Source organism: Eutrigla gurnardus, assembly GCF_963514095.1.
Source record: "Eutrigla gurnardus genome assembly, chromosome: 2".
Taxonomy (NCBI): domain Eukaryota; kingdom Metazoa; phylum Chordata; class Actinopteri; order Perciformes; family Triglidae; genus Eutrigla; species Eutrigla gurnardus.
In genome coordinates this window covers 2,086,255-2,100,658 of record NC_139916.1, presented here as the reverse complement: position 1 = coordinate 2,100,658, position 14,404 = coordinate 2,086,255, and the positions used below count along the sequence as shown (strand labels likewise).

Sequence of the window (14,404 nt, the reverse complement as noted above, 5' to 3'; positions counted from 1 at the left end):
AATGTTTCCCTCATTGACAGCTGATGGTGCAAAGCTCCAAAAGTCCTCAAGATGTGGAAAATTAAACTTTCAGTGCAATGAAGTGATGACCATGTCATTAGAAGGTGAAAATCTGGTGCAATAATAGCCAAATAATATACATAGATTAGAAAAAACACTTTCTATGAAGGTCATGTATATAATGCATCATTAGCACATTTATAATACATTATAATGCATTTAGAAGGGTTTATAAAAGTCGTTTTAAATGTTTATAATCATGCATGACACCTTTACAAGGTTTATAACGTATTATAAGTGGTGGACATCATGTATTATATGCTTCATACCTCTAGTGTTTGAAAGAATAATCTGAGTCCTGGATGTTATAAAGCCTTATAAATGCAGTATAATGTGTTATAAATGTGCTTATGATGCATTATATACATGACCTTCATAGAAAGGGTCACTGAACTAACTTTTACAAGCTTGCATGCAACTACTGCATGTATAGGACATGGGAATACAGGGAACATTTATACTTTGCAGCTACGAGAGTAATATCAGACGTGCTAATGTGAAAACTACCTATCACGCAGATATTGTTACGCTGCGTCATGCGGAGAGAGAGAGAGAGAGAGAGCTGCCGGCCGAGCGACCACAACTATAGATCTGCTGATGGGACGATGTGTGCTCGTTGTCCTCCAGCGGTACACTCGACGCTCCGCCTGCCCTTCAAACTCACGCCAAGTTCTCACTTCTTAGTTCTGCTGAATATGACGAAGTGTGGACGAGAACGCCGCCACTTCAAACGCTACGATTACAACTTTGTTTTCTCGAATGAACTCTTTTTACCACTTACTTTGTTTTGCACTCATTTAAAGGTCTAAATGTCTAAAGCAGAGGTCTTCAACGTTCTCAGGCCCAGGACCCCCAAGGTCTATAGAGACCCGGTGGGGAAACCCTATAACATATCATATAATGTTCATTATTAAACAATAATAATGTGTAGCGCAGCTTATAGTTCCATGTATAACAGTACTTTGTAATGATGGATATATACGATGCTAAGACATTAAAATAATAATTCTATTTTAATTCTATTTTTGGCATCTACATCACAATTTCTCAACATAATTAAACAAACAGGAAGATTTATATTTACTTAATATAGTTTGTATTCATGTTAAGGTGTATCAGGGCCACTGTAGGAAAAAGTAGAGAGAAGGGGCAATATTCCGAGAAACAAAGGGGCAAATGTGCAACTTTATTCCGATGCTAACAACCGGCATCTATGCTAGCTAACGTCCCATGAATGTACATGTATGTTTGTAATGAATCATCCCAACGTGTGACATCACCTCGTTAAGGTCCTTAGGGTGATGATGTTGATGCTATGTTGCTTTTATTCATATGAGGACAAACTGTCATCTTATGGTGTTTATTGATCGGGGCGGTTGGGCTAACATGCTAGTGGTAGCTTTCACTTTTTGTCATAGCAACGGCAAACATCCAGTCAAGCATCGTTGACTTCCTCTATGACCTCTATAATAAACTTACAGTGGCCCTGATACACTGTCGTATATTTATGTTTGAATAAATAAAAGTTTGGGATCAGATAATTTCGGGGACCACCTGCAGTAACTCTGCGGACCCACTAGGGGTCCCGGACCCCCTGTTGAAGACCTCTGCTTTAGTGGGATGAACTCACTCTTACACCGATCCCTCAGAGACAACTTGGTACATTTTTTATGACTTTCTTGGTCTAAATGTAAAGTAAAAATCAGATTTTACTTCCACAGTTTCCTGACATATTTGCTGAGTTGTGTTAATTGCACTTTGACACATCCACGAGCAGACAGACAGACTTGTGTGAAGGCCGTCTCACCACGCGGGGCCTGTTAATACTGTCCATATGTGCACTAATGAGTAGAAAAGGTGAGAGGAATGAACTCATGTCCACACATCTCCACCATCAGTGCGTGCCGTTTTTCTCGTTCTGCCAGGTGCCGTTGCTCTTGTTTAGCGACGGCGTGCTGCCGTACTTGTTCGCCTCCGACATTTTCTGTGCCGCCTCGGCCGCCGCGTCCATCACCTGCTTCTCCTCCTGCTCCGTCTCGCGGTGGTAGAAGTAGTTAAAGTTGGAGACGATGACGGGCACGGGCAGGGCGATGGTCAGCACGCCGGCGATGGCGCAGAGGGTGCCCACCATCTTGCCCCCCATGGTGATGGGGCACATGTCTCCGTAGCCCACGGTGGTCATCGTCACTACCGCCCACCAGAAGCCGTCAGGGATGCTGACGAACTGCGTCTGGGGCTCGTCCACTTCGGCGAAGTAGATGGCGCTCGAGAAGAGGATGACCCCGATGAAGAGGAAGAAGATGAGCAAGCCGAGTTCCCTCATGCTGGCTTTCAAGGTCTGGCCCAGAATCTGGAGGCCCTTCGAGTGTCGGGAGAGCTTAAAAATCCTGAAGACTCTCACCAGCCGGATGATCCTGAGGATCGCCAGCGACATGTTCTGACTGGAGTTCAGATCCTCATCAGGGGTCGTGGCCAGCTCCGTTCCCAAGGTGACGAAGTACGGGATTATGGAGACGATGTCGATGATGTTCATGATGTTGTTGAAGAAGTCGCTCTTGCTCGGACAAACCACGAATCGCACGCACACCTCAAAGCAGAACCAGATGATGCAAATAGTCTCCACGATGAAAAAGGGGTCCGTCAAATAGGCGAACACGTCTTTGGTGGCAGGATGGTGGGCGGAGCGGCTCCCGTTGATGAGCTGGGTCAGAGCCGGAGGAAAGTCCGTGTCCTCCCTGAACTCCGGAAGAGTCTCGAGGCAGAAGATGACGATGGAGATGACAATGACGAACACGGAGACCAGGGCGACGGATTTGGCGGCGCTGGAGCTCTCTGGGTATTCGAACAGGAGCCAGAACTGTCGCTGGAGTTCGTTGGTGGGCAGAAGGACCTCCGGTTCTTTGATGAACCCTTCGTCCTCACGAAACTGCTGCATCGCTTCATGACCCAACTCATAGAAAACCATCTCATTCGCAAAAACATCCAAGGGCACGTTGGCCGGTCTGCGGATCCTGCCCCCGGACTGGTAGTAGTACAGGACGCCGTCGAAGGACGGGCGGTTCCTGTCGAAGAAGTACTCGTTCTTCATCGGGTCGAAGTAGCTCATCCTCTTCAGGGGGTCGCCCAGCAGCGTCTCGGGGAACTTGTTCAGGGTGCTGAGCTGCGTCTCGAACGTGAGGCCCGAGATATTGATGACCACTTTCTCGTCTTTTTCCTGGACGCAGTGCTTCTCGAACAAGTCCTCGTTCTCGTAGCAGTCCCTCGCCATCTTACTGAAGACGCTGTCGGTGGGAGACTCGCTGTGGATCAGCAGCTTCAGGTTGGAGATCAAGCTGCCGCTGCTGGAGTTCGCCTTCGTGGTTGGGGTCGGAGGATCGGACAGCAGCTCCGGAGCTGAGCGACGCCCTCGTCGTCCTCTGTGAGGCGACTGGTGAGGGGAACCCCCACGGTGGGCTAGAAGGGTCTGTGCGGGGGCCTCGGAGGGGGGTGAGGTCGGGTACCCGGAGTCATTCGGGTCCCCCAGGTTGATGCCGACATCATCCATGTTTTCAAAATCAACCAGCGGCACCTCCATCACCCGACGTCTCGCTACCCACAGCTCCGTCTTTCAGCCCGGGTGGAGTTCAGGAGACGGAGGGGACACCGAGACCAGATCCTGGCAGGGGTCTCCCTCCTCCGGGTTCTCATTCAGGCAGATGTACGCTACGCTTCAGTCCTCTGTCTGATCTGTAGAAGAGCGGGAGGGGGAAAAAGCAAAGTTACACCATATTTTGTTAAACAGTGCAATATCATCTATCAGCATCAGGAGAGAATTTGCCATCTGATACCGTTGGGTTTTTTTCTCTCCCGTGAACTAAACAAAAACACCAGCTCCACAAAATCCTCTGTGAAAGAGCTTACAGCATGGTATTAATGCTGATCATGTGTCACAAAACTGTTTCATTTCCTAACGTCAGAAAACATCTGAGCTTTCACTCTGGAAGCAGAGACTCATCAACCCCCCCAAAAAACCTCAGATCCATTCCTTCCTTTCAGGGCACTGTGTCTCCAAGTAGCTGTTTATGTTCCCTTCGCCGGCTTCAGACAGGTAACAGAATCTGGAGGCGAGCTCTTAAAGCTGCGACCTCTGTGTCCACTTGACACCGAGGGCCCTGCGCAACTCGGGAGAGTCTCATCTGGTTCTGTTTCCACCGGCGGGCGCAGCAGCAGATAACGTAACCGTCCGGGGTATGAGGCGGATCGGAGCCTCTCTATCCAAAGACATCATGATATGTGCAAAAAATAAACATATTGATTTTGCCAGCGAGGAGGGGTTACCGAGTCCAAGAGGGGAAGGACAGCCGACGATGCAGAGGACGGAAAACACTTTCTATCATTTCTAAAAGACTTTTGTTGTTTAAAAAGCTGCTAAAATCGTCCCGCTGACCCGCAAATCCAACATCATCACAGACGTCCCATCACAAATGCAAATAAAACAAATAAACATGCAAAGTTGAAGTCCAGCTGTGTGCAGATGTTGCACCACTCACCCCTGCATCCCCCCGGCTCTGCACAAGTTGCCCTCTCTCACTGCCTGGCAGCTCCGCTCTGGTCCCCCTTCAATCTCTCCCTCATCCAGACTCACAATCAAGAGTGCCTCCCGCTCTATTAAAGCTCCCATCGGGTAATCCAACACCTGATACGAAACCAGAGATGTGCACACACACACACACACACACACACAAACTTAAACAAACACTCACGCAAGGCAACTCACTGTGTTTTGAATGTGGGGTCACCCGGCTTTTGTTCTCCCTGCTCCGTCCTCCGTCACCAGGAGAACGTGAGGGCGCGATAGGTGGCTCTCTGATAGGAGATTTACCTCCGCAGGAGCCAATCGCTGGGAGGCGTGGCAACAGGAAGAGTGGGGCCCACTCGTCCCCCCCCTCTTTCCTGCAGAGTACGCATCCACACGCCAGGATCATCCAATCCACCCTCACCTTGGGGATTACTCTGGAATCTTCCCTGTAACAGACTTGTCACAGCTCTCCATACCTGCAGCAGCACCGAGGAGGCCGGTCCTCTGTGATGCACGCTGACGGGAACTTTTAGTCCATCTGACGGCATTGTGGTATTGTTTTTGTTGTTTTCAAATCTGCCCTGAAATAACAAAATAGCCCCCGTATGCCATGTGATCAAATCCATAAACCCCCCCATGCCAGTTGGAAAAATAAAATCTGTTTCATTGAGGTAATTTAGTTATTTATTCTGGGCACACATTTTCCCCCTCGAGGTGTCGATTACAGATTATAGAGTTCACCAGAGTAAAAACTTTCCTTTCCAAGAAAATCCCTCGGATGTGTTTTGTTTGTTTTTTTTCTCTAACTCTGTGTTCGCTGCCAACTCGAGCACCTCGGCGTCTGCCAGCTATTGAAGGATTGTCAGATTAATACAGTAGCTCTGTGGCTTATAAATGAAAATGAAATGTGACAAGCCTCATTAAAAGGTTCCAGAAAAGGTTTTTCAGTCCCGGAATTCTCCAGAGGAGCGGAAACTTCAATCAAAGTTAAATCACTTTTTCCGGGAAGGGCAGCCAATTTGGCATGGAGGGTTGAATATTGTGTTACTTTGATAGAAAACCAGTCGCCTGAAGTCACTAATCACACTCACTCATCTCGCCGCCGTCCGGCTGCAGCCCGACTCTGCAACATTGCGGCGGGAGCGGCGGCGTCAAGGTCACGGAGGAATGTTTAAAGTTCATCATCACACGCCGTCACCTGCAGCGGATCGTTATGTGTCCTCACGGGAACAACCACACACCTGCATACATGAATAGAAACCTCACGTTTGCTACACACTCAGAGTTCAAGGTCGCCCTGCATGTGCACATCACTCAGCTGACTCAACGCTCTCCATGCATGTGGTGATCTGTTTTATCTCGTGTCATTGAGACGCCGTCGCTTCGTGATGGACGTCGCTGCGCTGGCGTGGAGAGAGAGACAGGAAGACAGACGATCATAGACGAGTCGGACCGAGGGGGTAAATAACAATCCGTCCGCCGCTAAACGCTTCGTGTCAGTGAGAGAGGGAGAGGATGGCGAGATGGACTGCAGCTGCTGTGGAGTCACTCGTCTCTGGACTCCCCCCCCGGTGACACCTTCACCTTACTCGTTAACACACTGTGTTGACAAAGCAGTTGCATCATCAGCTCGCTTGTGGGTGAACGACGCTGCATCGCTATAAACACCTCCCGGTCACAGAGCTCCACCTTGAATGGCTGACGGAGGAAAAGCAGGTGAGAAATAACCGGAATCATTTATTTAGTGGAATTGGTACCTGAAGATGCAATACAATAATGTTCTGTATACTATTTTTTTTCATGAATTTTAATATCCTATTGCCTTTTTATTATTAGTCTGGATGCGATTAAATGATTAAAATACACTTTTATTATAATATTTTGTCAATATTTACAGTAATATCTCTTAATTAAAGAATGAAATGAATACAATCAGCAGGAAGAAGAGGAGGGATGACATGTGACCAAGATCACCTTTCATCAGGCTCAATGTGACGTAATGACTACGTGTTCGGCGTCTTTAAGGTAGTAACTCTTAGTACGTAAAGTAGCTCATATCTAAAACTATCAAATAAATGCATTACTCCCTGAAATAGAGTAGCAGTATAAAGTATCACGGGATGGAAACATTCTAGTAAAGTACAGCAGAGTTTTAAGAGTAGGCTTTTCCGTTGTGATGAAGCTCTTACTTAGGGCCGGCTCAGGCTGGTCCTGGACCAGCCCTTAGTGAAGCTGGTCACTGGGAAAATACATGGAGCAGCATTTTAAAAAAAAACATTCTCCCATAATCAGCACATAGTAATCATATGTGCACTATACAAGAAGTTTGCCACCCTGATGAAAACATCCACATCATTCACCCGACCAACCATGTTCATTAACGATACATTTATACCAATAAAACTACCACATCAATGAAGAAAGCGTTGCGTAATATCCAATCAGAGCAATCACACCACCGTAAATAACGGGGCGCTACGTCTGAGGTTTCCCACACATGGTCTCTTTTTGTATTTATCCCCACAGTATTGTCACCTCTTCTCTGATTGGTCCAGTTATTCACACCCTGACCAGTTGACTGCATGTGTCTACATATTGCTTTGTGCCGGTTATTGTTATAATCATTGATTATAGCCTGACAAAAGATTCCAATATGACTGTCAGTACAGCGTGGCTATATTTTGTCGTGACGTTCTGGTCTTTCACTGGTTGGAAGTTTTCAGGGCGATGCGTTCTCGTCTTTGGAAATGACAAAGAAACAAAATATGTGGGCGACTCATCTTGTGCACACGAGCGGAGTAATTCTATCTGAAAAGCCCCATATGCTCATCCATTAAGGGTGACAGGATTTCAAAGTGCATGTCTCGTAGCGCGGATTAGATATTCCAGCCTGGTAATCGTATCGCGGTTGTAAAGGCAGCTGGTTATTCCAGTCTAGTAATCCTATATATCACAGCAGAGGTTCTCCTCGTTGCAAATAACATACGAGTTCAGGTCAGGAGGGCACAACGGCCCAAAGTACAGTACGACTACGGTTCAACACACTGGCACATGTTCATCCAAATCCTCCAGGCTCATCTGGACTCAGAGTCAAAACACACCCAGGTGAGTTCACCAGGGTTTCCTCCATCACAGGGTCAAATCATTAGTATCTCCAATCAACTGTTTAGGAGCTTCCTATAGTCTTGACAAAAGAAAACAATGAGGACTGCAGGGACCACGTCATTGTAATAATAGAGTCCAAGTCCAAGACTCTGAGCTAGAGTCCAAGTCATATGATCACTATAAACAGGCTATTGCAATTTAAAAATGATACACAAAGTACTGTGTGTGTGTGAGAGACAGAGTTCACTGCGTCTTGAGTCCGAGTCCACACCTCTGTTGTGACGTCATACTCATACCCATACAAACCCAGGTCAGGATTTGGTCAGGTTTAGGTCAGGTTTTGGTCGGGTTTAGGTGAGGTTTAGGTGAGGTTTTGGTCAGGTTTAGGTTAGGTTTTGGTCAGGTTTAGGTGAGGTTTTGGTCAGGTTTTGGTCAGGTTTAGGTGAGGTTTTGGTCAGGTTTAGGTCAGGTTTTGGTCAGTTTTAGGTTAGGTTTAGGTCCGGTCTAGGTCAGGTTTAGGTGAGGTTTTGGTCAGGTTTAGGTCAGTTTTAGGTTAGGTTTAGGTCAGGTTTTGGTCAGGTTTAGGTCAGGTTTTGGTCAGGTTTAGGTCAGGTTTTGGTCAGTTTTAGGTTAGGTTTAGGTCAGGTTTTGGTCAGGTTTAGGTTAGGTTTTGGTCAGGTTTAGGTGAGGTTTTGGTAAGGTTTAGGTGAGGTTTTGGTCAGGTTTTGGTCAGTTTTAGGTGAGGTTTAGGTCAGGTTTTGGTCAGGTTTAAGGTTTGAGGTGATCACAGATACATGCAGGAGAAAGTAAAGCCAGCGTTACTCTGCACAGCGAAGGTCAAACATCCCCGCTCTGGTCAGACGGTCAATTTGCTACAGAATAATAATTATTGAAAATTGTTTTTCTGTCCTCTGTGAGCCCCCCCTCCTCGTTGCCTGGTCGGAGGATTTGCCCCGTAGCTGACTCCCGGTTCCACTAAGGAGATTATGCAACGCAGATGAACAGTGCGGCCTAAAGACTACAGACTTAATTGAAATGTTTGGATTGTTTCCCACCGCCTCACTAATCAAAAGACAAGTGCTAATCTTTGGATGACTCTTTGGACCCTTTGGGGGGGGGAGGCCAACGTTGCCAACCAATCAGAGCCGGCGGCAGCCACAGCATTTACCGCTGCAATCCTCACTGATTAAATTACTCTTCTGCAAACACCCGTTCTTTCTTTTTTTTGCCGTCTGCCGTTAGAGCACAAAGCATCTTTCAGCAGGACGAACGCCACACTGTGTTGCTCACCGTGCGACGGGGAGGTTCATCCACAGCCTCCTGGGTTACTGAGCCTCCTCCTCCTCCTCCTCCTCATCGTGGTCCCTGTTGGTCCAGTACAAACCATTATGTTAAACTGGTCCTTTTAGGGTTTTAAACATTCAACTATGATGATCAGACAAAACAAAGACCAACGAAGGATTCCCGACATCAGGAAGGTTTGGTCATTTCTATGACAACTAATGATGTAAACAACATTAATACTCAAACCGTCACTACAACAGCATCTTTTTTAAAAACTGTACAAACAATCAAGATGTGGAAATGTTTTTTACTCTCTCTCTATATAGTATTAGCATCCGTTTAAAAGCATTTAAATGGACTTTACCTGGTTATCCGGTGTTGGAAGGAGCTCGTCTTACCTCGGTCACGCATCCTCTTGGATTAAAACGTCCAAACAGCCGATGGCAGCGTCTTAAGGGGCGGTTTGTAAATCTCTCTAAAGACGGCGAGAAGGTTAAATACCAGATGTTTTTAAGCAACAACACGTCTACCAAATCAATTCCGTCTCTGAGAAAACAAATGAACAAAGCTTCCTGTTCACACGTCGTGTTATTTCAGTGATTTTCTTTATTTGTTATAAATACGATGCATCGACAGCAACACAAGTCACACGACCTTCACACGAGGAGAGAGATGTCACTCGAAACCTCCTCGTCAACTTCTTTGTCGTCTATGAATAGAAGCCCTGTTCCCTTCACCTGTCTGTCTGTCTGCCTGCCTGCCTGTCTGTCTGTCTGTCTCCCAACCCCAGGACTTCAAGGAGCCAGACACTGAAGTGAAGTGTTGGTGCAGCACCTGGCGAGTAAAGTCCTGGATCGGCCGTCTGCCTGCCCGGTGAGCTCGCTTGGCTCTCGATCACATTTCACACCGGTGTGTAGGATTGGTTGGCGGCCCGCCAGCTCCTCCGTGAACCTCGTTGACCTCTCCGCCTCTCGGCTGTTTAGTCAGCAGGTTTGGATCGTCAAAAGCTTCACTTTGTTTTTAGTGGTACTTGTATCCGGTTTCCCGCTGCTTTCATTGTGGACTCAAAAGCTCCAGATTAAATCTCATCAGATATCAAATGGGTTAGAATGATTTAATGTTTTCACAGATACAGTGAAAGATCTCAACTTCTACGCGATGGATCGGCACGTAGGAGTTGAGACGCTAGCGTTTAGCTCCAAACATCGGCTTCATGGAGCTGCTAGCGTGGCCGTGGACCCTTGCGTCCTGGTTTTGGCCTCCCTCCACTGGCTGCCTGTCTGCTTCAGGATTGATTTTAAACTTTTGTTCTTTGTTTTTGAAGCAGCAGCACAATCAGCTGTTGCTAGATGTCCCGGGTCTAGACTAACCACCAGAGGTGGCCGAGCCTTTGCGGCGGCTAGCCTGCCCTCACATATTAGATCAGACCCTGGAGGTTTTCAAGTCCTCATTGTTGACCCACCTTTTCTCAACGGCTTTTAATTCAGGCTGAGCAAAACACCCGTTTACTGTGTTTTATGTGTATTTTTCTTATTACAATGTACACCACTTTGATCCACCGCTGGTTGTTTGAAAAGTGCCCTATCAATAAAGATTGAGTAGAGTTTACTGTTGGTGAACAATGAATAATCTCTTATTTGTTTGAAGGTAGTTATTGGTGCTCAGAGACATCCTCCCCTATAAAAGAAGAACAAACAAAAACAATGGAGGTCAACCAAACGATTAAAAATAAATGGACAGTCCAATCTTAATGTGTAACTATTGTTAGCATTATTCAGGGTATTTGTGGCCGCTGATCCCTGCAGGCCAACATCCAATGCTCATTAAGCAATCATAATAGTACATTCATAATCATAAGACTGTAAATATTGTAAATAACAGTGAAGATAACTTTCAGCTTTCTTCCTCCCACATAATGCATTCCCCTGTGATTTGTGGCCAATATATGCCTTATCGCCAGAGTGCAGCTGGAAACCCACACAACATTACCCATCATGCAATTCCCTGCTGCTAGTTTACTCTGAGGAAAAGAAAACAACACATTTCTTCTTGGCTTATAAAATATTTCTGCACCAAACGCCTGTGCTGAATACGGGAGAGGTCTCTGGGTGCAGATACAGATACCCTGGGATGTGTGTCTGAGAGGTGCTGAACAGACAGACCGACAGACAGACAGACAGACAGACAGACAGACAGACAGACAGACAGACAGACAGACAGACCGTTGTCAGACCATTGTTGCTCAGAGAATAGAGCAGCTATAAATGTTTAAAGCTTGTAGAAGCGATGGCACTGGTTTTCACACGCTTACAAAGGGTGTGACAAAAAAATAAACAATAGAAATAGGTCAATGGTAGTTTACTGATAAGCAGACGTACTCCATGATTCAATAAGGAATATGTATGTTATTGTCTGTGTTTAAGGTTTGTAGTAGGAGTCAGAACAAACATGACGTAACAGAACGGCCTCCATCGCGTGGAGGCTTGGGTTACCTCCGGGAGGTTTCTACGCCGGCGCTCTGATCACACATGAATAATCCACGACAGGCAAGCTGGCAAACCTCATCACTATCCACCCGACATCAACGCTCCACCAGAAAACCCCATGATGTCATCAGGCCTCCGGTTCCCCACAGCGTGACGCACACGTTCACTTTGTTCAGAAAAAAGAGTGATTTATTTTTAATTCATATGTAATATTCAATTAATAATAATAATTGCATTTAATACATTTAAAATAAAAAACATTTAATAATTTGAATTATTAAAACAATAACAAATAGATTTTTTGTAAATGATTAATAATAATTCATATAAATATTTATTTTTAGCTGCATTGCCTTTAAAAGGTGCAGGAATGAATACTTTTGAATAAATCGTGGGTCAAACAAGGATTGTTTTGTGTTCCAACATGGATGTCGTCATTGCCTCTGATTTTTGTCAGGGAGTACATTTATGGTTGGATGTTACAAATGATGACGGTTCGAGAGGCAGGCGAGTAAATCAGCTTCAAAACCACTTGAATCATTAAACAAACGTGCCCTCAAGATAAAAAGCACGTCGTTACATCACTGTCACACAACATGACATCTGAACATCTGTTAGAGCACTCCAACGTCTGCTTACTTTTTTAAATGATTCACAGACACACATTTATACATTGTGTGTGTTTGTATGAGAGAGTGTGTTTCCCTGTTTTTATGTATCTGTTTTATCTATTGTTTTGCTTTGTTTTCTTCTTTTATTAATCTTTTCCTCGAGGGACTACAGGTGGAAAATAGCAATTTGCTATAACCTGGTATAATGCATATTTTGTTGTTGTACAAGATTAATGTCTATATTGTGCATTGTGCTCGTCTCAAAATGAAATAAATTACAAATGACACACACACACACTGGGAGACACTTCCCTCCTCCTGCTGCTGATCTGATTTTCAGTTTGTCATTTTTAAATTGGAGCTGCTTATCAAGCACATTTTAATATCCTCTCTTCATCAGGATTTCATCTTCTCTAAATGACTCCTCTCTGTTCAAATGGTTCAGACAAGACGGGGCTCCACATCAGCCGCCATCACGCTTTCTAGAAATTAAACACACATTACCGAGCTGATGAGCAGCTAGAAGCCGGATCGTTGTGAGGGAGGGGAAGGCTGACGGCAGGGAAAGGGAAGCGATTACAGGTTTCCTGTTTGTGCACAATCTCAGCGCTGGAAGTGTGATGTAAGAGGGGAAGAGATGTTGATCAAATATTAACTCACAGGGTATTTAAAGCCTCCGACATTCTTCCCCTCGTCCACGTTGGGAACGACCTCCATCAGACGTAGCCGGCAGCGAGGACGCCGTTTCCACACTGTGATCAAGAGAAATGATGCTGATTAAAGATCCACTGGAGTCATTTCATCAAACATCAGGGCCGCATGCAAGAAACTTTATTAACGTGGCCTGTATGAGTGAACACCAACACTATGCAATTTGTCTTCCCCCAATGAAAGGTACATTTCCTTTTTTGAGTCTGAAAACCTGATTCCATTTCATAATTATGTTGACACTATTCTGTTTCTGCAATTCAAATGATAGATAGCATATATAGATATGTATTTCTAATAATTCACAGCCTTTAATTTAAATCATCGGATATAATATATTGCTTCAACATTACAGAACATCTCAAACTTACCCCCTCACGTTGTCATCCATCGCCTCGAAGTGCAAGACGTATTTTTTCCAAACAAACCAATTCTTCAGGGATGGTTCGAACTGGTAAAGTTCTTCTTTTTACTCTCTGGTGCCATTTTTGATTAATTAATATTTCTGGACATACGGGACAAGTTGCCTTTAGCCTTATATGGTATGACTGCATCATTCATTATGCTAGACGTCATGCGAGTCCACAGTTCACCACAAATTAGAGAAAGTAAAGTACAAATACGAAAACAGTTCAATCTTTGTACAGTTTAACTTGTTTTAATCCGTCAGTCTTTTAATATCTGTCATGTTACAACATAGAGCTAAAGGACCACAAATTGTTTCCTCTCAGGCTTTCAGGGGCTTTCATGTCTCCTCAGCTCTCACCGACGTTCACTGACTCGCCTCCATTTATGAATCTTTTATGTTCCTGGTGTTTTATGCCATTTCTAAGTGCTGCATTCGTGGCCAAGACACAGCATGTAAGACCTTGTTAAAAAGACTCTTTCTGACTCTGCTGGCCACCAGGGGGCGACTCCTCTCTGGTTGTATAGAAGTCTATGAGAAAATGGTCCTACTTCTCTCTGCTGGCCACCAGGGGGCGACTCCTCTCTGGTTGTATAGAAGTCTATGAGAAAATGGTCCTACTTCTCTCTGCTGGCCACCAGGGGGCGACTCCTCTCTGGTTGTATAGAAGTCTATGAGAAAATGGTCCTACTTCTCTCTGCTGGCCACCAGGGGGCGACTCCTCTCTGGTTGTATAGAAGTCTATGAGAAAATGGTCCTACTTCTCTCTGCTGGCCACCAGGGGGCGACTCCTCTCTGGTTGTATAGAAGTCTATGAGAAAATGGTCCTACTTCTCTCTTGATGTATTATCTCAGTAAACATTGTAAACATGAGTTTATGGTCTCAATCTCTAGTTTCAAGTCTTCTTCAATCCAGCATGATGTTCATTTAGTACATTATGGTCCATTTGGAGTCCACCAGACCAGAAAGCAGGGGACGCTTTAGGGGGCGGGGCTTACCTGCTTAATCTGAGTAATGGACGCAGGTTTGGTGTTGCCTGAGGCAACGACAGTAATACATGGAGTTCAGATGGGTTCAGGAGCCGAGCTGTCTGTGCTGCATGGTAACGGGTCGGCGTGGAGACATTTAACAACAACGACAACAACCGCCGCCTGTGAGCGAAGATGCTACAACTCAGTGACTCCA

At 45.4% G+C, this 14,404-nt stretch overlaps 1 pseudogene across 3 annotated transcripts; it reads right to left on the bottom strand.

Moving 5' to 3' along the window:
* Positions 1-1,568: 1,568 nt before the first annotated feature.
* Positions 1,569-9,062, bottom strand: LOC311026537 (potassium voltage-gated channel subfamily A member 10 pseudogene; annotated as a pseudogene). Of its 3 annotated transcripts, none has more exons than XR_014599407.1 (2): positions 9,014-9,062; positions 1,569-3,786 (listed from the first exon to the last, which is right to left on the bottom strand). The product of XR_014599407.1 is annotated as a potassium voltage-gated channel subfamily A member 10 pseudogene (transcript). The 3 variants fall into 3 exon arrangements; XR_014599408.1 differs by lacking the exon at positions 9,014-9,062 and adding an exon at positions 4,813-4,921 and having other exon boundaries at positions 1,569-3,781; XR_014599409.1 differs by lacking the exon at positions 9,014-9,062 and adding an exon at positions 4,590-4,795.
* Between the last annotated feature and the right edge of the window lie 5,342 nt (positions 9,063-14,404).